This window comes from Zalophus californianus, chromosome 15 (genome assembly GCF_009762305.2).
Source record: "Zalophus californianus isolate mZalCal1 chromosome 15, mZalCal1.pri.v2, whole genome shotgun sequence".
Classification (NCBI taxonomy): Eukaryota; Metazoa; Chordata; class Mammalia; order Carnivora; family Otariidae; genus Zalophus; species Zalophus californianus.
The window spans coordinates 6,908,090-6,934,390 of record NC_045609.1 but is presented as its reverse complement, the minus strand read 5'-3'; the positions used below and the strand labels follow the sequence as shown (position 1 = coordinate 6,934,390).

Sequence of the window (26,301 nt, the reverse complement as noted above, 5' to 3'; positions counted from 1 at the left end):
TTGAAATACCGCTTTTGAAATCTTTTTCTCTCTTAGGGTGTTCTCTGCTGTTACTCTGTCCTTCCTTTTTGGTTTTGAAGAGAAAGGAAGGGATGACTATTTTTCTCTCTGTTTTGGTTTGAAGAAAGGAAAAGACGAACGTAGAAATCCAGAAATGGTCTTTCTGAGCCCTGTGACTAATCGGACTCCTTCTCCTCGTGGCAGGTGATGGAAATGTGCTGGAGCAATGGGAGAAGCTGGTAACTTCTAGGAAGCCAAGATGACAAGAATTGTTTTAAATAATCAGTAAGTGAGATTTTGTTAGTCCTTTGGAACTCTTTCAATTACCAGTGAACATTCTCTGAGAAACCATGGTAAATGAGTAGCTCAGTCAAACAGCTTAAAAGTCTGACGGAGAAAATGTTTAAAAAATAAATATTCCAACACTTCAAAAAATTGTTGCTAACATTTGCGCAATTACCTCTGTAGGCGTGTCCTTTTTAGTTGGGTGTAGCAGTTGGGCAGACAGAGCAAAAGTATTTAATGGATTAAAGGAGGATTCCTTTTAACTTTGGAATAGCCCTTCTCAAATACAGACATTCCTGTTCCCACTGGTTCAGTGAGCACCACGGCTTACTGACCTTGGGTGCACACGTTTTGGGAAGTCCCTGTGAGTACACTGGGTGAATATGAATAAAATTGAGCTCTCTGTCTGCTCCCTCCCCAATCCCTCTTTGAGTATCTACCTTGTCTTTTACACTTCGGAGGCCACTACTGGTTGCTGATGATCCGACAGTTAAATGTGGTTGCTTCTCGTTTCATTATGATGGTGACAATGTTAGGGCGTGAGGTTGCCGAATGAAAAGATTGTATATTTCTGAGTCAGACATTCCCCAACCTGACTCTTGCCTTTGTGCTTTTTTAAATTTTTTTTCCTATTTTATTTATTTATTTATTTATTTATTTGATGTAGGCCTTTGTGCTTTTATAGTAGTTATTCAGCCCCTCAACCTCTGTATAGTGGACTCGATCATCCCTCTCATTAGAGGAAAGACTGTGCTCTGACTGGTGCCTTATGGGGCCACAATAGAAGTATGGCTGGCCCTTCAGCAGCCCGGGTTTGAACACCCAGGTCCACTTGTACGTGGATTTTTTTATTTTTACGGTACTTTAAATGGATTTTCTCTTCCTTGGGATTTCCTCTGTAACATTTTCTCCAGCTTACCTTGTTGTAAAAATACAGTATGTAATACGTAGAGGCATACGATATCTGTGTTCATCGACTCTTGATGTCATCAGTAGGCGATCAGTAGTTAAGTTTCTGGAGAGTCCAGAGTTACATGCGGATTTTTGACTGCGTGGGAGGTGGGTGCCCCCAACCCAGTGTGGCTTGTGGGTCACCTGTCGTTGCTTTCCTTCCTTTTATTTATATCATGATGTACAGTTTACAAGCCCATATTTGACTCTGACTGACCAGCTCCACCTCCTTAGCTTCTGTCGGGCCATGGGGGTCACTGTTGTGGGCACTGATGTGCAGACAAAGGTTAAGAGTTGGCCGGCTGGGGAGGGGGGGCAGGAGGGAGGACCAGAGGGAGGATGGAGAGGGATGGGAGGGGAAACGGGAGGGAGGATGGGGGCAGGGGGGAGGAGGGACGAAAGGGGGTGTGGAAGGAGAACTGGAGGGAGGACAGACGGAGGACTGTAGTGCTTGCTGATTTCCGTGGTGTAAATGCTCCCTGCGCGGCTCATTTCCCCTCCCAGCAAGGTCAGTGCAAGCTGAGCTGAGGAGCGCTGGGCAGGCGCACCCTTTAATACCAGACACACGCACGCACGCGCGCGCACACGCACACGTGCGCACGCGGTAGGGAGTGCAAGGAACACCAAGAGCCTAAACCGTAGTAACACAGGTAGTGGTGAGTTCGCATTTTATTACCTTTGTTTTTAGTCTCATTGACTTCAGTCGTACGTTTCTGTAACGTCACTTTGAACGATGGCTGTGTGGAACGGGCTTGCCGGAAACCCCGAGAGTCTGAGGGTCGGGCCCAGGGCTGGTAGGACAGCCCTGCTGTAGGTTCCCTGTGGCGAAGGCATCTCTGAGCATCTCTTCCATTATCTGTCTTGGCCCTGGGGGTGTGAGTTTGGTTGCATTGGTCCAAGCAAGGTCTGCTTTTGAATCTGTGCTCCGTAGCTCATGTTGCCATGCTCACCTGGCTTCTGGAACAGAGGAGAGGCCCTGAGGCCAGTTTCCAGCATCCACCTCTTTTCTTAGGCGTGTTAACCCGGCTCTGTGGCTGCCACGGTCCCCCTGGCCTCACGCCCTTCCGAGTTTCTGCTGTCGCTTCGCTGTGCTCCCTGAACCTGAGTCGTCCGGTAGGGACACTCCGGGGACCACGCACCGTGGCGTGTAGCTTTGCTTTTGTTTGGAAATTAAGTTTTAATGAACGTGACTTGTTTCTAGAGAGAGAGAGGGAGAGAAACAAAACAGGGCAATACCTGGGCAGTTCCAAGTTCACGCTGGCTTGATGAAAATCCTGGGGAGTGGAATGGAGGGCAGAATGGACGCTGGGTCAGATGGCCCAGTGTTTCCTCCGCGTGCTGGCTTGCCCTTTCCAAGGGAACAATTGGAGCCTGAAATTGCTAAGTGACAGCTAAGATTGTGGGGGTTGTTTTTATTTTAAATCTCATCCACCTCGCTCTCAAAACACATTCTTTATTGAACCTAAAAAAAAAAAAAAACGCCTTGGATATTTCAAAACATTCGTTGATGTTGATTCCCTGAAGCAGACTTACATAATCTTAAGACATTTATTTCCTCCTAAAACAATAGATATTTATAGTTCCTACGGAGTCAAGGACAGACTTGGATTATTGCAAAAGCAGTTCTTGTCCCTTTCACGCTGAAACGGATGGATGGAAATCTGAGACACTTACCTCTGGATTAAGAAATATTGACCCGTGTCTCAATCAAGATAAATAAGGGTGTCTTTGGTCACAGTGAAAGCAGACTTGGGAGAAATAAGCAACAGAACAACCTCACCACACATAAAATATTCTGATTTATGATTTCTCTCCCCAGGAGGCCCCTGCTGCTGTTTCTGGACATCCCCAGTGTAGACGAGTGTTTGATCAGAAAGCTGTCAGGTGTCTGGTCCTCAGACGTGCAAATGTTAGAGCCATGGATGGCGTGCCATCAGCACACTCAGGAGTGTGAGTCGTGGGTTACGAGGGTAAATTCCAGTGCAAATAAGACAGGCTCATTCCACATCAGGAACTGATCAGGTCCGAACATAGAAAGCCGTGATTTCAAAACAGATGTGGTTGATGTCATAAGAGATATAGTAAGTATTCTGGAAACCACCAGGAGAGAGAAATTACCTGTGTGGCAGGAGTGGTGAGGTCAAAGAGACTTTCAGGAGCAGATGATGTTTGTAGTGGGTATTTAATAATTAATGCCTTTTAATTAAAATACCTATTTTAAAAGTTATAAAAGTCATCCATGCTAATTGGAAAGAACTTTAAAAATGTAAATTCATCAACATTTTCACTACCTAGAGATACCATTATTAACCTTGTTTGGGGTTTGTTTGTTTGTTTGTTTGTTTTGTATTTTGCCATACTCTTTCTAAGCCTGAATGAGATATGTACTTTTTTCTTCCTAAAATGGATTATTTGTTATAAATATTGTTTTGATACCTAATTTGGTTGACAGTATACTGAAACCATGCCACATTAATGAATACACAGCGACATCCCATTTGTTACTGTTACACAGCATTTCACGTGTTCCGTGGTCTGTAATGTATTGAACCAGGTCCCCAGAGTGGGCATTTTGGTTGTGCTCAACTTCTCCTTCCAGAAAGCACACTATGGTGAACCTCTTTGTGCATGCATTGTGGTGCACCTCCCCAGTTCTGTGGGCAGGATCTTTGAGCAGAGTTGGGGCAGTGCTGAGGGCACATTCTAGCTAGAAGAAAGAGTGTGAGCAAAGAGGCAGAGGTGGGAAAGGAAGATGTCAGTCTGGGGAAAGGGTGAATTGTAGTTGAGCAGAATGCTAAGAAAGGAGAAGTAGCACTGATTGGGGCTGTCGGTGGAAGATGGGGCTCTCCCATGCCAAGCCCTTTACTCATTCTCACTTGGGAGGCAGACGGGGATCTGTAGCCTAGTTCAAATGAAGAGTCTGAGTATCTTCAGTTTTCCTTAAGTTCCCTCGTCTGGGGAAGAAGTAATTAATTAATTGTTATAGATAATAGATAATTAGGTATTAGTTATAGATAATAGATAATTAATAGTTCTGCTTTCCAGAATGCCTTGAGAGCCTTAAGAAACCAACAGACTGGGGAGTGAATAATTAATGGAAGTCAGGAAGAGAGTATCTATGAATAGAAAAGACTGTAAGATTAGAGGAGACTGTGGTTTTGAAAAGTAAAGGAAACATCATTAATTTATATATTTCATACACTTATAAACAAACTGTGAATAAAATGTAAAGACAGTTTGGGAAAGATATGGATTAGGAGACAAGTATCATAATTTAATAATAATACTGTCTTCTATTTCCTAGAGCTTTGATGTGCTCGTATGTTTTAAATGCATTGTTTTACCTAATTTCTCAAAAACTTCCTCAGGAAGAGTGCAGGATTATCTCTATTTTGCAGGTGAAACGGAGGCCTCCCAGGCTGGCTTTGGGGAGGCGACACCTGACTTGGAGTTGGAGTTCAGGGGCTGCTAGGGCCTTGGGCAGGTCTGGGGACTTCGCTGGGAGGGTCGTGAGGCCATCGTAAGACCTGGAAGGTGATGCGGAGGAACTGCTTTCTGTCCTAGGATGGCTTCTTTCATCTTCACTGCAGGGAAGAAAACACTTCCTCAGCCATTTTCTCTTCCCTTTGTGGTAGATCACACTGTTGTCAAAACAGTGTCAAAACACTGTTCCTTCCTACCCGCCCTCCATCTCACTTTCCCACCCCGGTGAGGGTTGGCCCCAGGGGCTTTCTTGGCCATAGGACTTAACTTTGGCCAAAACAGTGTGAACGGTGACGACACATGCCATTTCCCAGCAGAAGCTTTACATCAGGCCTTGGTCCGCCTTGTCTCTCTTGTCCCTGCCGTGAGACCGCATGTCCCAGTCAGGGGAGCTCCTTCTCTGGTCCCCGTGAGGAATACATGCAGGCCAGCCATAGCTCACCTCCAAGGAACCAAACAGGAACCAGGAATAGTAAGTCCTTTCTCTGTTGTTGGCCTCCAAAATGTTGGTTGTCTTCGATACCGCAGCACCCCAGGATCATGACCTGAGCCCAAGGCAGATGCTTAACCAGCTGAGCCACCCACATGTCCCACTTCGTTTTGTTTCTTTTTTTTTTAAGATTTTATTTATTTATTTGAGAGAGAGAGAATGAGAGATAGCACGAAAGGGAAGAGGGTCAGAGGGAGAAGCAGACTCCCCGCCGAGCAGGGAGCCCGACACGGGACTCGATCCCGGGACTCCAGGATCATGACCCGAGCCGAAGGCAGTCGCTTAACCAACTGAGCCACCCAGGCACCCCTCATTTTATTTCTTCAAACACTCGTAGCATATGTCCCATGTCAAGGTCTGGATGTCTAGAGGTTTCAAATAATCCAAGCCCTGGCTCCAGGCTCAGGACTCTTCGAGCTCGGCGTGCCTGAGCACCGTGTATCCAGCAGCTATGGAACGGGGCACACGGTTGGGACACACAGACCAGTGTCACATGGTCACGGGTGGGCTGTGCTCCGGGAGGTGAGCCCCCTCTGTCGTGTGCCGTCCTTATGATGCCCTTGGAGTGGCATTGCCCTGCGTCACTCAAGCTCATCTCCCCGCCTCCTCGGCTCGTGTTTACTGCACTGTCTAGTTTGTGCTAAGTGTTAGATTTTCTTATTCCCGTCTCGTAGCGAAACAATTTGTACCAACTCATCCACTAGATTAGTGCATATGTCTTTTCTTTTGACATGTGTCGTAAACTGTTCAACTTCACAGATGACGTATCTAAAATTTTTCCCTCGCAGAATAAATTGCCTAACATGTTATTACAACAAAATTAAACTCTTTGTAAATTCTTGACTGTTTTCATTGATCCCACCCCCCCTCCAAGTTATTGGTTCTTTTTTCCATGATGTATGAAGTGGAGGTCATTGTTGTCAGAGTGCTCCTTTGCATTTTCCCTTTATGGTGTCTGATGTGAGAAGGCTCTGTGTGGGCTCAATAATTTACCGTACGCCAATCTGGAATAATTTGGAGTTGACCTGTCATATTTCAGATCCGGTGTCTAATAAGCCGACAGGTGTTCAGGGGCTCTGACTGGATTTCGTGTTTCCTAGTGACTCATCCTGGCTTTGGACCATGGCGTGGAACCAAAAGCTCGGAGAGTTGACTAGTCTGACGAGTAGTTTCTGGGCTAAGGCAGTGCACGATTTAGCTACTCAGTCATTCAGTGATTTTCTGTCTTGCTACTTTTGACCACCTCTCCACTTTGATTTCAAAAGGCACATGGCTCATTTACTATTCAAGTCCAAGGGGACCAAGGGCTTTCACCCTTTTCTGTCCAACAAGGACAGAAAGAAAGGGGTACAGCCCCAGACGGGAAAGAACAGTCAGGGAACTGCCCTGGCGTATCGGTAGGGTCTGCTCTTAAGGTTGGGTGGCGGGTTCATGATTGTTGATATTAATATTATTTTTCCTGACAGATACATTAAATATATTCTCTTGTATGTATTAAATACTATATAACCAAAAAGGCTTTTTTGGAATTGTAAAACACTGTTAAAAGCATCCATTGTGTTTATATTGGCAGAAGTGAGTCACAACAGTTATTTTTCCAACTTTAGTTTTCTTTTAAAACCTTAGATGGGCGTTTTAATAAATAGTGCCCTCTTTTTTCAACAGGGCACAATAATTTTATTTTGAAGACACTATTTATTGACCTTTGATTTTCAGAGGTTCTTCAGGTAAATATAGGCATCAGTACAGTTTAGGGCTCAGACAGAGAAGTAGTTTCTCTTGTTCTACCACGGAGAAGTATCCTCTGTTAGGAAGGATATAGAGGGGGCGCCTGGGTGGCGCAGTCGGTTAAACGTCTGCCTTCGGCTCAGGTCATGATCTCCGGGTCCTGGGATCGAGTCCTGCGTCAGGCTCCCTGCTCAGCCCCTCCCCCTGCTCATGCTCTTTCTGTCTCAAATAAATAAATAAAATCTTAAAAAAAAAAAAAAAAAGAAGGCTATAGAAAGTTAATGTCTGGTTATTGACAGTGACTGGCCAGTAGTCCCTTCCCTTTTTTGCAGGAAAATCTCAGTGTTTACTTACACAGAGTCTGAAACACTAGCCCTGTCCTCTCAGCTGTAAGCCCATGCCTGCCTGGTAGTTGTGGGGACCAGGCATAATAGCCCAGCTTTGGGATCAAACGTACATGGCTTTGAAGCTGGCTCTACGCGTCTTAGCAGTTGACCTTCCGCTCAGAACCTTCTTGACTCCCAGTTAACAGTGGGCTCGGTACAGCTGTTAACACCCACCTTGCTGTGTTGTGTACACATGAAATGGGAAATAATGTGTGCGCAACAGAAGGCACAGTCGTGACTAGATCCTCAGTAAATGAATTAAATTGAGCATGTCTTTTGCTCGTTCTAGGTGGAATTTCCAGTACATTTTCCTATAGGAGCAATGTTAAGAATGAGGTTTGAGTAGAGTATTAGAAAAACTATTAACCTTATACTTGAGATCAATCATAAGTTAAATAGGCTTTGAAAAGCTGGCCAGAGAAGCCAGTGTCTATGTTTTGTCTCTCGTGGAATGCATTTCAAGTGCTGCGTGAGAGTTCATTGACTTCAGACTTTAGAAGTGAACTTTTAGAATGTAATTTATTACCAGGCTGAGGGCTGTTTAGATAACCTTTTGCTCGGACATAAAATGGAATTTCTTGACAGGCAGTCATGTTTTTCAGGCAAATGAGCCCTCCTTTCTACTTTGGGGAAGTAAACTCACCTTCTGGAGACCTTACTGCTCTTCCCACCAATCCAATTAGGTAGTTCGAGTGTAGACTGGCCAAACAGGAGACCTTGACCACTGGGTGGGCGCATGGCCCCATGGGACCAGGGTGAGTTTTCCCTGAGACTCTATACAATTACAACTGTGGAATAGTCCCTCTTGGTGGCAGAGCTGGGAGAGTTCAGTGAAAGAAGACAGATTTCAGGAAGGGAGAATGGAACCAATCTATAGAAGCAGAGGTGCCATCTGGTCCTGGTGGGGTTCATGTTGAGTTGGTCCTAAAACCCAGCTGCCTCTATGGCTTTTCCTGTTGCTGGGTTACGTAGAGTCAACACATTCCACTTTGCTCTTATTTATCTATTTTTTAATTTTTAAAAATTTATATATTTTCAAGTTTAAATTCAGTTGCTTAACATATAATGTATTAATTGGTTTCAGGGGTAGAGGCCAGTGATTCATGAGTCTTACATAATTCCCAGTGCTCAGTCCATCACGTGCCCACCTTGCTTTTACTGGGGATGCTTCAAGTGTCACTTCTGTTACCCGCAAGCTAGAGAATGGTGACTAATTCATCTGTTTCGACTTGGCATATATAAGAAGTTGTGTCTTTGTAATGGCAATTATAATAAATATAATTACATAGTAGGGCAGCTGGTTTATGACATAGCTTTTTGAGAACAATGGTAGTGTTTTTTCCTACCTTATAAAAGCAGAAACCTATTAGCACTAATCAAAGGATAGTAGTAACTCTGTGTGTGTGTGTGTGTGTGTGTGTGTGTGTGTGTGTGTGTGTGTGTGTGAGAGAGAGAGAGAGAGAGAGAGAAAGAATGACTCTTAGAACACACTGATGGTCACCAGAGGGGAGGTGGGGGATGGGGGAACAGGTGATGGAGGAAGGGGAAGGAGGGCACTTGTCTTGATGAGCACTGGGTGATTAATATTAAAACTTAAAAAAAGAGAGAGAATGACTCTTGATAGGAGTGTGCTCGAAGGCAAACATCTTACAATGTTTGATTTTAAACCATATAAACAAATACATAAGATGGTGCTCGTAGTTACAAGTTGCCTTGAAGAACTGCCTTGTGCTACCGTTGACAGTGAGGGGCACTAGAAGGTAAACAGTAGATGTTCGTGGTTCTCCTATGTACGTCGAGGGAGATCTTTAAGGAGGAATTGGTACTTTGACAAGGTTGCCAAATGTGTGTTTATGTGTGCCTTACTAGAAGGGGGAAGATAAAATGCCTCTGTTTTCTTCAGTGGGTTAGTGTTGGAGGAACTGAGAATTTATGTGATGACACTCTTTTGTAAACCCTACTTCCCTGTAGGAAGTATCTGATTTGCTCTCTCAGTAGTCGCATTCTGTAATGTTGGAACATGTCAGAGAGAGCAAAGAAACACATCTGCCGCTTGAGTTCTGCGTGCCAACTGGTTTGAACAGCTATAATATTTGCTTCTTCTTGATGTGTCAGCAGTCAGAAGGAAAGTTTTCCTTTCTCCTTTGTGGCTGTTATCGAACCAAAGCATCAGTTATATCAACATGACCGTGTATTCAGAATTGGCTGTGTCCTGGGAGTGGGGAGCAGATACAAAGCCTTTGAGACACAATCTCTTCCTCAGATGGACTTTTATCATCTGGCCAGAGAAAAGGGTTGGCGGGGGGATCTCAAATCGAAGGAAGATGCTAAGGTTGTGTCAGTTTTGAGAGGGAGGTATGAAGAATAAGGTCTGTAGGCATTTGGAGGAAAGGAGAGCTCTCCAAGGCTTTTGGCCCCTCAGTGGGGGGCGAGGGGGGAATGTTCCAGGAAAAGGGAGGGTCTGGAAGGTCACTACTAGTGTGAAGAGTGAGAGACGGTCTACAGCCAAGGGGTGTGATGTGGGCCTCCATGTGGAGGTGGTACTGCGCCCCCTGCTTTAGGGAACAAGTAGACCAGTTGCCTTATTTGATGGAGAGTTTTTAAGGTGGACAGTGGGGGTTGGAAAGGTGGAGGCCAGTGTCTGAATGACTGAACATCATGGCATTGGGCCCATGGGCTAATTGTCACCTTTTGTGAACTATACACCCATAGTCTCTACTACTGATAGTTTTGTACTGTAGGCAAAAAAGACATCCTAGAAACAGTGCATTTTAGCAACACTGGCAACTGTGTCTTTACTTTGGAAGCATAATAAGGATTATTGTAAACATCTTTCAACTGCTTTGAGTTAATGATCGCAGGTAGACATGTATGAAGCCCTCCTTCCTGGACAGAGCACCCATTCTGTGAATTTTAAGCTTGACTGGGTCCTATGCAATAGAAACAAAGTAAATCATCTCTCTCTTTTCTGGATGGCTACCTTGCCCTTTCTCTTTCACGGGATCTCGTATCTCGCTGCATCTGCGTACGCCTGCCCACGCAGACAATTGCATTTTTCAGGCTGCAGGTGTTAAGTTTCCTGAGTTGCCTGCATACATACCAGTTTTATATGTACAACCTTCCCATATAAAAGAGCTGCTATTCTTGGTGTTAACAGCCAACATAGTGTCAGTTTGGCCAGTATAACTGGTTATAATAATTTTGTAAATAGAAGGTCACTGTGCTTAAAAATACATATTAATTTGCATGAATGTTTGAGGAAAGTTGCCTATAAAGCATATGTTTTCCTTTTGATCTCTACTATAAAACCACAGCTGTTTAATTGATAGAGGGAAGGTTTATGACATGGTGGCTGGGTTTTCATGTTTATCCTGTAATGGTGATGATGCCTTGGGAGCACAGAGGGAGGGGACCTGGCAGCTGGAAGAGCAGTCGGGGGACACTCAGCCTTGGTGACCTGGCATGGGGGAATGAATGTCTGAACCAGGAGTGGGAAGAATGGTACAGAAATGGGGGACACAGTAGGAGGCTGTCCTCATACCTGTTGATAGTGAATGAGAAAGAGAGAGAGAGAGAGCGAGCACTCAGATGACTCTAGAATTTAACTTAAAGTTTCTAGGATGAGATTACCTTTATGTGAAAGTCAAAGAGAGATTTTTCAGCTCCATCAACTAGACTATGGGCCATTTTATGCCTGTTGCTAAGGATAAATAGGAGGTTATAGGCTTACCTTTTGCCTGCCCTTTTTGACCATAAGTTGGTCTTTCGGGCGGAAGAACTCATGGAGCCCTTCAGAGAGATGAAGTGGTTGACTTAGTGCCGCGCTCCTGGTCACTTGTGGGCACAGCTGGGATTAGGGCTGGAGCTCTGGACCCCTGGTGCAGTGCTCTTTCCACTCTTCCATGCTGGTTTGGAGAAAATCCCATTTTAGAAGGGGTCTTTGATCTCACTTTATTTTTTTTTTAAAGATTTTATTTATTTATTTGAGAGAGAGAGAATGAGAGATAGACAGCACGAGAGGGAAGAGGGTCAGAGGGAGAAGCAGACTCCCTGCTAAGCAAGGAGCCCAATGTGGGCCTCGACCCCAGGACTCCAGGATCATGACCCGAGCCGAAGGCAGTCGCTTAACCAACTGAGCCACCCAGGCGCCCTGATCTCACTTTAGATCTGATCTTTGGCTAATGAGTACTTTAAAGAATTTTTGGCCGATAGAATGAATGATTGGTTTTAAGAAAATATGAGGAAGTTAAATTCGGGAGATTGTCTCCAAAGCCAAGAAGGTTTAATTTGTAACTTTAAAAAAAAAAAAAATTCTTCCTCTGCTAAAACTCTCTATCCCCACTAGCCATCAACTCATTTCTTAACTAGCGGTTAAGAACCTAGTGGTTCTAGAGTCTTATGTGATTTGCCAATTCCCAGTTACCTAAAGTTTCCTTTAAATATTTTTATTTCATAATGTTTAGGGCACAGTAACCCAGATGGAATGAGTATTTGTAAAATCACTTACTTTTTTAAAAGTTGGTTTACTGTGGCATGAATGAAATCATTTCAATTTTAAGCCTTTTTTTTTTTTTTGGTAGTAAAATTCCTATTGTTAAGAATACCAAATCCACGAATCCTAAACCAAAAAATTATTATTTTACCACTTAAATAAAGGACTCAGACCACACAACACTAAGGTACTATTCCAGCTCTAAACTTATTTGGATATTTTAACACTGAAAAGAATTTTTTTTTAAAATGATAGCCTAGTTTGTCCCTAGTTTTGGAGATTGATTTAGAACTTGGACAAGACAGCATTGAGTGTCCGCTGTATGGCAAGCACTGTGCCCAATGCTTTGTGCTATTATATATATTATATGCTGTCCCACAGACTGTCAGGTGGGCATTTTATCAAACCCCCCTCATTGCAGATAATTAACTTGCCCAAGGTCATTCGGTGTCAGAGGTCGGATCTGAATCTGCCTTGATGCCAGCCAGATCCCATGCTCAGGACATCCAGAATCAATGCCTAACTCAGGAGCTTTTTCTTAAAGCAACAGAAATTAACCTACATCCAGGGAGCCAGTATGTCATGACAAGCTTAATTCTTGTTTTGAAAGAGTTTTTGAAGAGCCATCTACCATTTTCTTGGAAGTTGCTAAAGGCTGAAGTTGGGAAAAAAACCCAAACAACTTCTTTTTTAAAGGCTGATATAAATCAAGGCAGGAAAGTTCCGCCTTAGCCCACAGTGAACACGCTTATTGGTTAGGATCGCACGGGCTGACTCATTTCTTTTTCGCTGTGTTAGAGGGCCACACCCTGCATTCCGAAAAACCCTGTGCTGCCCGGCCACGCCCGCGGCCTCCCGGCCGGAGCCTCCGGGGTCGGAGCCGGCGCGCCTGCTGCCCGCCCGGCTCCCGCGCGGCTGTGAGTGTCGGCGCAAGTCCGCCGGCCAGGCCGCGGGAGAGGCGCGGGCGCGGGGCCGGGAACTGGGCGCCCCTCGCCGCACCTCCGGCCGGAGCCACGCGCTCACTCGGCGCCCCGGGAACTTCGCCGCCACTGCCTCGGGGGAGGAGAGACGTAAGTGTGCGCGCTCTGGGCCGGGTGGCCGGCCGGGGCGCCCTCGGGGGTGCGCGCTGCAGCCCCGCGCTGGCCGGCCTGTCTGCCTTGCAGAGCTGTCCCGGGAACGCGGGTCCCCGCCCCACAGCCGGGCCACGCCGCCCTGTCGCCGAGCGCGCTCGGCGTGCCCTTGCTGAAACGGTGTCTGTGGGTGTCGGGGGGCGGGGGGTGGCTGCAGCCGCGAAGGCCCCGAATGTGGTGGGGGTGCTTTGGAGAACCAAGGAGCAGGGGGTGGTTTCGCTCTGGGGTTACCGGACAGGCCCAGTGGAGGCTTTCGAGGGAGTGGGATTGCATTTACAGTTAGGTTACTAAGTTTTGGGGGAAGTCCTCTCTCAGATTCCAGTCCCTGTGCGGGGGGTGGGGGGGGGTAGTGGGGTGGGGAGGAGGTCCTTGAGCTAACTCCTTGGGCTGGCGGGGAGCTGCTGTGAGTGAGATCCGTGCTGGGGCCAGAAGGAGCCACGTGCGCCTCGTGTTTTGGAATGAGCATGTTTACTCCACAGCTATGCTTTCTATTTCGTGTGGCCAGTAATTGGCTCCAGTGGAATTTGTGGAAATAAATACCCTGATAAGAATGCGTGGTACTTGCTCCCCCTTCCCCGTTTGTGTTTGCTCTGTGTCCTTGTGAAGTTACACCCAAGAGAAGGGCAAGAATCGGGAGACCTGAGCTCCAGTTCCATTCCATTCTTAATCCAGTTGCCTTACCACTTTAAAATTGACATAGAAATAATGTCGTGGACCTTCTTTAAAAAATCTTCCCATGTAAGAAGCTACTCAGCAAGTGCATAGAGATTTGTATGGTGTATTTTTGGGGAGGGGGGAGAGGACTGGGCGGTGTAGGGACCGGAGAAGCAGAATCTTGTGATTATTCTGTTTGACAGAATAATCAGGGACAGACACAGTGTAACAGACATGTATCACCATCAGAAATACTGGCTGTACTGGAAAGGCAGGCTGAGGACATGCTGGTAGCATAAAGGATGACAGGAAAATTGTAAATTGCATTATGAAGTAGTACCATTAATTACGAAGTTAAGAATGGTATCATTATACTTCATTTATGAAGATAGAGACTAATGCAGACTCTAACAGAAAGAGTAAAGTTCTTTGCAGCTGACTTTATCAGTCTATGAAGGAAACTTCTCTAGAAAGAAATCCCTTCTAAATGTGCTAAGTAAAGTATCGGGTAGAATTTTTAATGTGTTACACTTTGAGCTCCTAGTAGCACTCTTTCCAAGTTCATAGGCTTGATCAGCTCAGCTGCTTTGAGTTTGCCTCAAGCGCCTCTGTGTGAGATGGGGATCCCAGTTCTTTTGAGAAACAGCCTGTGATGTTGAAGTCCGCTGGGGTACTTGGAAAAGCGCCCCCTCAGATGGTGAGAGGGGGAAGATACTTCGTTAAATCTCTAAGATGTCTAAAACCTAAAGGGATGATTAAATTTAGATTTTTGATTTGAGTTTTACTCAAACAGAGCCGAACATTTAAGGACCTGCTTGTTATCAGGCATCAAGATGCTTTGCACCCACTACCTCGTTTAATTTGTACAATGATGCTGAGAGATAGCGGTGTTACTGTCTTTGTTTTATAGTTGAAGCAGCAGCTTTGGCAAGGTTATATAATTACACTGGAAGGTAGCATTTAAGATTTGTAATTTTTCCCATGCGGCTCCAGTTGCTTCTAACGTAGCATTAATCTTTCTGCGCAAGATAATCCAGAGGAGTTTCTTCGTTCAAAGCAGATTTTTCTGGTGAGATTTTAAAAGCTCTTCGTTGCCCCCGTGCCAAAATATCAAAGTTCAAGGAATGGTGCATTTACTCTGGGAGCTCCTGGTTTTCAAATATTAACTAAGCAAGCCCTGTTCTTGACGAGCCCGTTAACACACATGGTGGCCTCACCATTACAGACTTGGGCCGACTTTGTTCTCCTTTATTCCCCCTGAAGCCCTTTTAGTTCTGGACTTGCATATCCTTCGTGCCCCTCACGCACCAGGTGCAACCCAGGCAGTAAGCAGCCGGGGCCGCAGCCGTCCAGGGTCACTGTCTGTGAGTGCACACCGGCAGTATTTTCTGTGCTACCCAAAATGCTTTTAAGTTGTTTTTCGGCACTTAGGTTAGTGTTGAACCTGTTTGCTAAGGTTCAACCATTGCTAAGAATGGTGAGGTCACGAACGGCACACTCTGTGAGTGCTGGAACTCTTCTTGTTAGTGTGTCTCGCCAGGGGCAGCCGCTACGGCGAGGGTCCATCTGCTGGGCCGGCTTCTGAGAAAGAGAACAGTGTCACTTGTCTTAGAAGGCCGTGAGCTACGGCATCTATGCCAGAACCCAGAGCCAGGTGTCGTTCCCACCCCCAGCTCATCACTGTCGCCATCTGTTTGACATAGAACACCCATCCACCTTGTAAAGCAAGCTAAGGATGCCGCGGCCTCCTCAGACCTCTCAGAGTCCTAGCTGCGTTAAGTGACTTGAGTTCTTGAGGATGTTGAAAGCGCATGCTGGTGTGATGATAAAACTACTTGGGGGTAATCTTGTGAAAATCATGGAGAGGAGGAAGTATGCCAGGCAGCTTGATTTTTCAAAACTGGGGACATGGTAAATTCTGGAAACTTGGTGTTCAGGGCTTATGTTGGTATCTAGCAGAATTGTAAATGACATTTTTGAAAAGGTGGGTAGGGACGGATTTAGAAGGAGGGGTGATGACCCGTGTCCAGCATCACTCACTCCTCTCCATCTGGCCTTATTTCTTTTTTGGTAGTTACTGGACAGGTACATCAACTTTGTCATGCATGCCGACAGGCCTGCTTCAGCCGGACATTTAACAAAGTGCTACATGTTCTTTACTCGAGGTGGACACGTGTAGGTTGGACAGCAGTAGAGATAAGTGGGTTTGTGTTTTGCTCTCCCCAGGAGGGATGGCCAGTAGGGTGATGTCAGACCGAGCTAGGTGCCAACAGTGGGGGCAGTTGATACAGCTGGAGGAAAAGGTCTTTCACTAGTAGAGGTGGACTGTTCAGCACCAGGGAGGCGACAGCCCCTCAGTTCTCTGGGGCACTGGACGTAATGGTTAAGAACAGGGACTCTGGGGGCTCCTGGGTGGCTCAGGCGGTTAAGTGCATCTTGGGCTCAGGTCATGGTCTCAGTGCTCAGTGGGGAGTCTGCTTGTCCCTCAGCCCCTCCTCCCATTCCTGCTCTCTCTCTCTCAAATAAATAAAATCTTAAAAAAAAAAAAAAAATAACAGGGACTGTGGCCTGACCTCGGGCAGGTTATTTGAGGGCTCTGTGTCTCCAGTCTCTTCATTCATAAAGTGTGGATAATACTACCTCCTTCATAGGGTTGTTGATGTTGAAGGATTAAATTAGATTGATAATCCGTGTGAAGTGCTCAAACAACTGAGCCCGGTGGTAAATTGCGCGTGTTGGATGTGGGGCTTCTGTTGTTGCTCGCGCTTGTACAGCTTGGGACAATGCTGTGTACACTTCTCGGTTCGTGTGTCGGGGTGGGCCCAGAGTGGGGTACTCAGGTTGGGGCGATGGTCTAGAAACTCTGAACAGAGGTTGACGATGCTGGGGATGTCCAGCCTAGTGTGACAGCTGGGGGATGGTACTTGCCTCCTGTCCAGTGGGGTAGAGCTCGTCACATTCTCAGTCCGGCACATTTTTTCTGGTCTAACAAGTGCTTTCCAACTTCAGGGGCAGTAGCTTGGTGTCCTAGAAGTCCCCATCAAACAAGGATTTAGAGGAGCTCTTTCTTGGTATGGGTATAATCTTGAACCAGGGATGTGATCTTCGGCACTTAGCTAAACTCAGTGGTTCTCACGGGGTGCCGGGGGCGGGTGGTGAGGCCAGGGGTGCCGCCAGCCTGCCGCTGTGCGTAGGACAGGCCCCTCAACTCGGAATTGTCCCATCCACATGTCGGTGGCGTTGAGGTTGAGGAACCTCATTCATGGGTTTCTGTGTGTGAAATGTGAATACCCCTCTCTGCATTAGCAATATCCCAGAGTCGCTTTAGGAGTGGGTTTATGAAAGGGCCTTCGAGAATTAATGTGTTCTGGAGTGTGCAGATGCGCGCAGCGTATATGTTTCGTTGGCAGCAGCCCAGGAAGATGGCATTTGCCCCGTTCCCTGGAGGAAGAGAGCGCGGTGCTTCGAGAGAGTTAGATAAGCCTGTGCTTGCATCTCAGCTGTACTGATTTAACCTGCTTTGTGATTTGGGACGAGTTTCTGTATCTGGGAGAACCCAGTCCCTGTTTCATAAGAGTTGCAGGAATCAACAGGGCGCCTTTGGAAAGCTCTCGGCGCAGTTCTTAGGCACAGGAGTGAGCCATTGTTTTTCACATTCCCTTTTGGGTTTTCTGGTAGTGGGGTTAGCCCCTACTTGTTAAAATGGACGACTTGGAAAGAGGATGAATAAAGAAAGTGGATTTCTAATAGTTAAAAGATAAAAACCAGAAGTTCGGAGAGGTTCTGTCTTTGGCAGTGTTCGCTTCGGCCCTGCGGGGAAGGAGCTAGAGTCCTCTACCTCACGCGGGGCTGGAACTAGCCAAGAGGATCGGTTCTGTGTTTGTGAATTGCTCCACCATAAAAACTTGGAACGTTGCTCTTAAGCAGTGCAGTTAACTCCATTTCTTCATCCTCCTCTTGATATGATTGATGGTTTCTTAATATATTGTCCAGTGCCTTAAGATACAAGCCACACACCCAGCCCCGTGTACGCACATGTGTTGCCTTTGCAGTCTTACTGACTTCCTGTCCCCACTCAGCCTCTCCACCAAAGATGAAGCAGCCCTGTCACGTGATCGCTCTTCCTGCCACCCCCACGGGTGGGCCAGCCATGGAACTGGGAGTCTGGAGGCCATCCACAAGTCCCACTGTTCTCCTGCCGTCATGGCAGCCTGTGGCACATCCATGAGATCAGCTGAGAGAGTTCATGCATTTGACCGCAGGGTGATTTTTGAGATGAGCCTTGGGTGGAAAGATCGCCACCTCGCCCACTGTGGGCACAGTGCACCTGCCGTCTCCTTTGTAAGGGAGAGCTTTCTGCAGCCCTGTTTGTCTTCGGTGCAGCCGTGGAAAGCTCCCTGGCTTAGAAAGAGGCTCTTCATCAGGTTGGAGGATTGAAGTTAGTTTGTGAATTTTTAAAGAAATTTCATTTTCTCACTCCGGGTCCCTGCTGCATTTGGACGGACTTGTTGAAATCTTGCACACGGGACGTGAGCCCTCACGGGGGTAGGTGTCAGTGTACCCCCTCCGGCAGCTTGCCTCTCTCTGGGTATCTGGAAAGCTGTCCTGCTGGAGCAGTGCAGAGACCACACACCGCCCCCGCCCCAGTAGGCCACTGTAGCCACAGTCTAGGTGTACTCGGAATGACTTGGGCATCAAAACCCACTTCTGAGAACTTTGTCACACAGACCAACCCTTCATGTAGTGCTTGGAGGCCTTCCTGAAGCCAACCTTCAGGCTTACTTTAACCCTCCCGATTGTACAGAAATAGAAGGCAATGTTCTAGACTCTCCTGGTCTCACGCTGCCCCAGAGTCGCTGGGTTTAAAGCAGGACTGACAGACACTCGGTGGTTCTAACAGAGAATCCTGAACTGGGTACACAGAGTTGCAGAGCTCTGTGGGCTCAGAAGGCAAGAGGTTGATATTCGAGCCAAGTCAGATGTCAGGTTACTAGTAGACAAAAGAGATGATAGACAAATTACAATTTAGGTGGTCCCAGTGAGCATAGTTCTTGAAGCCTGATTAGGTGATTTCTCCCGTCTGGGCTCAGCCCTATCACTTTGCTTTCCCAGATGTGGATGAGGCTAGAAATTCCACTTGCTGCTACCTGGGTGTTGAAGGTGCTTGAAGGCTGAGTGTGTATTTGCAAGGCCCCTGGGCATATAGCCAGTGGAGTTCTGCACCGTTTGCTACCAGAATCCCAAGTTCTAGACTTGTGCTGAGCCAACAGATGTTAAGATAGATTTCTTTGCATTTTGAAAGCAGAGTCCCGCCAAAAGGCCCAAACGCATTTTAGACACAGAAGGAACAAAGAGATTTAAAATGTCACAATAGAATGGGACAGTATACCTCATTACCCTTGTCTGTGAGCTTGTGTTTTTAGTTTGAAGAGTTTAAACTTGGTGTTTCATGAATTCTTGATGTGCTAATCTAAATATTCCTTGTGGGTATAGTTTGTCCCTTTTAGAAGAGGTCCCTCCCCCTTCCCGGAGGCACCGAGGCAGTGCAGTGACTCCTGGCTCCTTGGGCAGAATTAGCACTTGGTTCAAGGTAGTCCTTAGTGGGAAAGGGCGTTCGGAGACGAGTTTGCAGATGTGGAGCGTTTAGCCGGGACGGGAGGGTGAGTTGGCAGGGCCAGCCTGGCCTGCCTTCGGGGAGGGTGCCCTGCTTCTGGAAGAAGCCAGCGCCGGTCTCTGGGGGAAACCCTGTCCCTGGGCTGGGGCCGTCTGTGAGCTTTTGAGATCAGACCTTTGGGTTCCAAACCTGACTCTGCCTTGCCCTAGACCCTGAACACCGTGGAGCCCACCCAGACCACACGGGGACACTGCGTCATCTCCATCCCACGCCCGCTGTGCGTTCTTGTGATTGCTCTTTGGGCCCCTTGTGAATTGTGATCGGCAGATTCCAGCATCCAGTCTAATGCGATGGATCACATTTCCCACAGCAGGGTGTTAAATTGGCATTTTTAATGTCCCCGTGAGCGTGGTTGGCAGGTCCCGCCTCCTTATCATCTGATCATCTTATTTATGAATCACACGGTTAAGGGGCCAGACCGGCCCCCCGCCCCCCCCCCCCCCCCCCCCCCCCCCCCCCGGTGACAGTGGGCTGGAAGCACCAGCTTGCTTCCCAGTGGCTTTTGTCTTCACCCTGAGTGCCCTTTTCTCTGTGACTGGTAACATAAGAGTGTGATGATCGTCCGTAAGGCTAGCACTTTCCTTTGCTTCTTAGAAAATGTAGAGAAGAGAAATGAGCGTAACTGAGTGCTTATTCATGCTGGAAATGTGGTGTTCTGGTGTGGGAGTGACTCATGTGAGCATGAGGAAAGCAAACCAGAGTCCACTGTTATGGTTACAGTGTAAACGAACTCATTCCTACTCTGCTGGTTAGCATATCCTTGATTCTCGATTCTCGTTTAAATCGCACAGATTACCAGACTCCTGGAGAAGTCCCCAATCAAAGCAGCTCTTAGCCAGAATTTCACTGAACTGTTTCCACTGTGGTTTTGTGTTGCTAAGATTCTTACAAATTTTAAATAGATAAAAGTAAATAAAGTTTAGAATAAAGGAAGTCTACTTTTATTTGGCTGTCGAGATAATATGCCCCAGCCTTTTGGGCATTTGGGTTCCGGAAGTTGTGGTACTTTTAAAAATGTATTCGGATAAGACTGTCCTTTTAATATTCGTATATTCACACCGATGTACTGAAACTTTTCCCGCAATTAACTGTTGCTGACAGTAATTGGTGTTTGTACTGTTGCACATATGTTGGAGAAATACCAGTCCTGGGACAGTCGCCTTCTTAAATCCTTAGCTTTTACATCCAGGAGCAAAATTCTCAGGAGAGTCCGGAGCCTGCTGTCGTTTACTTTGATCATGTCCCTGTCAAAGGCAGAGATGTGGAAATTCAGTATGTCCAGCCCAGAGCCTAGTCGTCACCAGTCCGGACGGAGGGGACTGCCTTTTACACTTGTGCAGTGTCCCCAGTGCCAGGAGGGCCAGAAGTGTGTCTTAGGAAAACCACCTTGTCCCAGGAAGACTGCAGGGACTCCTCCTGGGGAGGGAGCAGGCCGGGGCATTGCCCCAGGGAAGCGGCGGGCATTCTGCCCACTGGGTTGGGGAGCACGGAAAACAGCAAGAAATCTCCCCTTCTCCCCCTGCACGGAGAGCTCCTCCCCTCCCTGGCCCTGGGTTCTACTCCAGGCCTCTCCTCAGCGGCCCCCAGGTCCTCCAGACTTCCTTCTGCTGCCACCGTGTCCCAGGGAGCTCTCGTCTCTGAAAATGTGTTAACCAAATTATCTGTGCGAATTGTGGGTCCGTGTGGATGGGGCCGGGGGCCGGGAGTTGCTGTATTTTTAAACTGGGAATAGAATCAGTTCAAGGGGCTAATGCTTTTCCTTTGCTTCTCTCTCCACCTGCCACCCAAAGCACACAAACACCAGCAACACCAGTCCTTCCCTGCAGTGGGGATGACCAGGGCTGCACCTGGCTGCCACATGCAGACACTTAAATGAAAGTGAAATAAAATGAAAAATTCTGTTTCTTAGTTGCACTCATTGTATTCAAGTGCAAGCCTTGCAGCTCCCGTGTTGGGCAGAGCAGACCCAGAACGTTTCCATCATCTGATTCCTGGGAAGATGAGGCAGCCTTAAAGAAAATAGGTAGGAAGGCATTGGATCTGCTTTCAAGGAATTCTGTGTAAACCAGAACATTTCCTGCGCTGAAGTTGGCTCTTTTAGGCCAAATGAAGGTATGTTACTGAAAATCTGGGGTTTCTTCCATTTTAAAGTTGGGATTGTAGCAGAGAGCAGCCAGAGAATCATTGGCCGGCGCGGGGGAGGGGCGGTGCAGGGTAACCCGTTGGTCAGGGCCTGAAGTCTGCAAATGGAGGGAGTTCGGTGAGGTGGCTTCCCCGGGGGAGGCTAGCAGCACATGGAAGAAGCCTGGGGGGGTCACACAGCATCGGGTCCTTGTGGCCTTGGGCTGGAGAACCGATGAGGAGGGGGCTGTGATTGGCGCTCAGGGGCGGACCTGGGCTGAAGCCACGGAGGAGATCCAGGGGGCTCCGCGGAGAGGGAGGCAAGACGTGTGCTTCTGGCAGCTTCTCCATTCTTTGTGCCTCCCATTGGTCAGCTGCCCCACGGCCCTTCCCTGGGGTGAAGCCAGCAGTCACGGACAGGAAGAGCCGGGTCTGTGGGCCAACAGGGTCAAGACTGACACAGCCCCATGTCTGCGAGCTGAGCACCTCTTAAGTGTAGGGTAAATCCCTAATGCCACCCTCCTTTGAGACATGCACAGTCAAGCACCTCTTCACATATCACTGGGCAAGTGGCATTAACTCGGTTTCTCCAGACGTGGACTCTGAATGCCTTGGGGGCAAGAACTGTGTCACGTGCATCGTGGTATTCCAACCCCCTGGCCCATACTGGGTGAGTGTGTAGGTTTTTAACAAATTGGTTGAAAATTCGATGAAGTGTGTTGTTTGGAAGGTTTTTTGACAGAGAACTTTCTATGGTTTTTTTTTTTTTTAAGTTCTTATTTAAATCCCACTTGGTTAACACACAGTGTAATATTGTCAGATGTACACTATAGTGTTTCAACACTTCTGTACATCACCCGCGCTCATCACAACAGGTGCACGCCTTCATCCCCAGCACCTGTTTAATCCATCACCCCACCCACCTCTCCTCTGGTCACCATCAGTGTGCTGTCTCTAGTAAAAGTCTGTTTCTTGATTTGCCTCTCTCTTTTTTTTTTTTAAACTTTGCTCTTTCGTTTTGTTTATTAAATTCCACATATGACTGAAATCATAAGGTATTTGTCTTTCTCTGACTGACTTATTTTGTTTAGCATTATACTCTCTAGACTCATCTATGTCCTTGCAAATGGCAAGATTTCATTCTTTTTTATGGCTAATATTCCATTGAATATACACCACATTTTCTTTATCCATTCATCCATCTGTGGGACACTGGGGCTGCTTCCATGATTTGGGTATTGTAAATAATGCTGCAGTAAACATCAGGGTGCATGTATCCCTATGACTTAGTATTTTTGTATTCTTTGGGCAAATACCTAGTAGTGCAATTGCCGGATCACAGGGAAGTTCTATTTTTTAACTTTTGAGGACCCTCCATACTGTTTTCCACAGTGGCTATACCTGTTTGCGTTCCCACCCATGGTGCAAGAGGGTTCCCCTTTCTCCACACCCTCACCAACACCTGTTGTTAATAATGTTAATTTTAGCCATTCTGACAGGTGTGAGGTGATAGCTCATTGTGGTTTTGATTTGTATTTCCCTGATGAATGATGTTGAGCATCTTTTCATGTGTCTTTTAGCCAATTGTATGTCTTCTTTGGAGAAATGTCTATTCATGTCTTCTCATCTTTTAATTGGATTATTCATTTTTGGGGTGTTGAGTTTTGTTAATTCTTTATGTATTTTGGATACTAACCCTTTATTGGATGTCATTTGCAAATACCTTCTCCCATTTAGTAGGTAGCCTTTTAGTTTTGTTGATTATTTCCTTCACCATGCAGAAACTTTTTATTTTGATAAAGTCCTAATAGTTTATTCTTGCTTTTGTATCCCTTTCCACAGGAAACATATTTAGAAAAAAAGTTGTTATGGCTAATATCAGAGAAATTACCACCTATGCTTTCTTCAGGGACTTTTGTGGTTTCCTGTGTCACATTTAGGTCTTTAATCCATGTTGAGTTTATGGTGAAACCGTTTTTGTGTATGGTGAAAGAGAAGGGTCTAGTTTAATTCTTCTGCATGTGGCTGTCCAGTTTTCCCAACACCATTTGTTGAAGAAACTGTCCTTTTCCCATTGGATATTCTTTCCTGCTTTGTCGAAGATTAGTTGACCATGTAATTGTGGGTTTATTTCTGGGTTTTCAGTTCTGTTCCATTGATCTCTGTTTTTGTGCCAGTACCATACTCTTTCGATGACTACAGCTTTGTAATATAACTTGAAGTTTGGAATTGTGATGCCTGCAGCCAGCTTTTCTTTTTCAAGATTGCTTTGACTATTCAGGGTCTTTTGTGGTTCCATACAAATTTTAGGATTGTTTGTTCTAGTTCTTTGAAAACTGCTATTGGTATTTTGGTAGGATTGCATTAAATGTGTAGATTGCTTTGGGTAGTAGAGACATTTCAACAGTATTTGTTCTTCTAATCCACGAGCATGGATTTTTTCCACTTCTTTGTGTCATCTTCACTTTCTTCCATTGGTGTTTTATAGTTTCGTAGTACAGATCTTTCATTTGTTATATTTATTTCTAGGTATGTTATTATTTTTGGTGTAATTGTAAATGGGATTGTTTTCTTAATTTCTCTTTCTGCTACTTCATTATTACTGTATAGGAATGCAACAGATTTCTGAACATTGATTTTGTATCCTGTGACTTTTCTGAATTCATTTATAAGTTCTAGTATTTTTTTTAGTGGAGTCTTCTGGGTTTTCTATATATAGTGTCATGTCGTCTGCAAGTAGTAAAAATTTTACTTTTTCCTTGCTGATTTGGATGCCTTTTTTTTGTCTGCTTGCTGTGCCTAGGACTTCCAGTGCTATGTTGAATAAAAGTGGGGAGGGTCGGGCGCCTGGGTGGCTCAGATGGTTAAGCATCTGCCTTCAGCTCAGGTCATGATCCCAGGGTCCTGGGATCGAGTCCCACATCGGGCTCCCTGCTCCACGGGAAGCCTGCTTCTCCCTCTCCCTCTGCTTGCCACTCCCCCCTGCTTGTGCTCTCTCTCTCTCTCTCTGTGTCAAATAAAAAAAAAAAAAAATCTTAAAAAAAAAGTGGTGAGGGTGGACATCCCTGTCTTGTTGACTGTAAAGGAAAAACTCTCAAATTTTCCTCATTTCAGATGATGTTAGCTGTGTTTTTTTCACATATGGCCTTTATTATCTTGAGGTATGTTCCCTCTAAACCTACTTTGTTGAGGGTTTTTATCATGAATGGATGTTGTACTTCGTCAGATGCTTTTTCTGTGTCTATTGAAAAGATCACATGGTTCTTATCCTTTCTCTTTTTAACGTGATGTATCACGTTGATTGATTTGTGAGTATTGAGTCACCCTTGCAGCCCAGGAATAAATCCCATGCGATTGTGGTGAATGATTTTTTAATGTGTTGTTGGCTTGTGTTTGCTGGTATTTTGTTGAGGATTTTTCCATTTATGTTCGTCGAAGATACTGGCCTGTAGTTCCCTGTTTTGGTCTTGTCTTTCTCTGGTTTTAGTATCAGGGCAGTGCTGGCCTCATAGAATGAATTTGGAAGTTTTCCTTCCTTTTCTACTTTTGGAATAGTTTGAGAAGAATAAGTATTAACTCTTCTTTAAATTTGCATGTGAAGCTGTCTGGTCCTGGACTTTTGTTTGTTGGGAGTTTTTTGATTAGTGATTCTATTTCATTGCTGGTAATCAGTCTGTTCTAATTTTCTGTTTCTTCCTGTTTGAGTTTTGGGAATTTATATGTTTCAGGAATTTATTCATGTCTTGCAGGTTGTCCAATCTGTTGGCATGGAGTTTTTCATAATAATCTCTTATAAATGTTTGTATTTCTGTGGTATTGGTTGTTGTTTTTCTTCTCTCATTTGTGAATTTCCTTATTTGGGTCCTTTTCTTTTTGATAAGTCTCGCTGAAGGCTTATCAGTTTTATTAATTTTTTCAAAGAACCAGTTCCTGGTTTCATCCATCTGTTCTGTTGCTTTTTAGTTTCTGTATCATTTATTTTGGCTGTAATCATTATTATTTCCTTCCTTTTGCTAGCTTTAGGCTTTGTTGTTCTTTTTCTAGCTCTTTTCAGTATAAGGTTAGATTGTTTATTTGAGATTTTTCTTGCTTCTTGGGGTAGGCCTGTATTGCTGTATGCTTCTCTCTTAGAACTGCTTTTGCTGCATCCCACAGGTTTTGGACCACGTATTTTAATTTGTTTCCATGTATTTTTTTAATTTCTTCTTTAATTTACTGGTTGACCCATTCATTGTTTAGTAGCATGTTATTTTTCCTCCATGTATTTGTGGTCCTTCCAGATTTTTTCTTGTGGTTGACTTCAAGTTTCGTAGCACTGTGGTCAGAAAAGATGCATTATATAACTTTGGTGTTCTTAAATTTGTTGAGGCCTGTTTTGTGGCCTAATATGTGATCTCTTCTGGAGAACATTCCATGTGCACTTGAAAAGAATGTGAATTGTGCTGTTTTCGGATGGAATGTTCTGAATATATCTGGTAAGTCCATCTGGTCCAGTGTGTCATTCAAAGCCATTGTCTCTTTGTTGATTTTCTGTTTAGATGATTTGTCCATTGCTGTAAGGGGGGAGTTAAGTTCCCCTACTATTATACTATTGATTATTCCCTTTATGTTTGTCATTAATTGTTTTATGTATTTGGGTTTTCAGCTGTGATTTTCTCAAATAAATTTTCTGCCCCCTTTTCTCTCTCTTCCTCTTCTGGGACTCCTATAATACGAATGTTAGTATGTTTGATGGGGTCACTGAATTCCCTAAGTCTGTTCTCATGTTCTGTAATTCTTCTTTCTCTCTTTTGTTCAGTTTCATTAGTTTCCATTATTTTGTCTTCTAAGACACTAATTTGTTCCTCTGCTTTTTCCAGACTGCTGTTCATTGCATTAAGGAGATCCGATCTCCTTTATTGTATTTA

The 26,301-nt window shown here is 45.5% G+C and overlaps 1 protein-coding gene across 22 annotated transcripts in view; it reads left to right on the top strand.

The window, feature by feature from the left end:
• Window positions 1–26,301, top strand: part of SGMS1 (sphingomyelin synthase 1) — a 263,991-nt gene that overhangs the window by 154,827 nt on the left and 82,863 nt on the right. For 19 of the 22 annotated variants that reach the window (XM_035724238.1, XM_027596050.2, XM_027596054.2 and 16 more), the window contains one exon: window positions 205–285. The exons of 2 other annotated variants lie outside the window; for them this stretch is intronic. The gene's annotated coding sequence lies outside the window, so the exon portion shown is untranslated. Of the gene's footprint in view, window positions 1–204; window positions 286–12,646; window positions 12,886–26,301 lie in introns of those variants that run through there. One more of the 22 variants, XM_027596060.2, reaches the window with a different exon arrangement.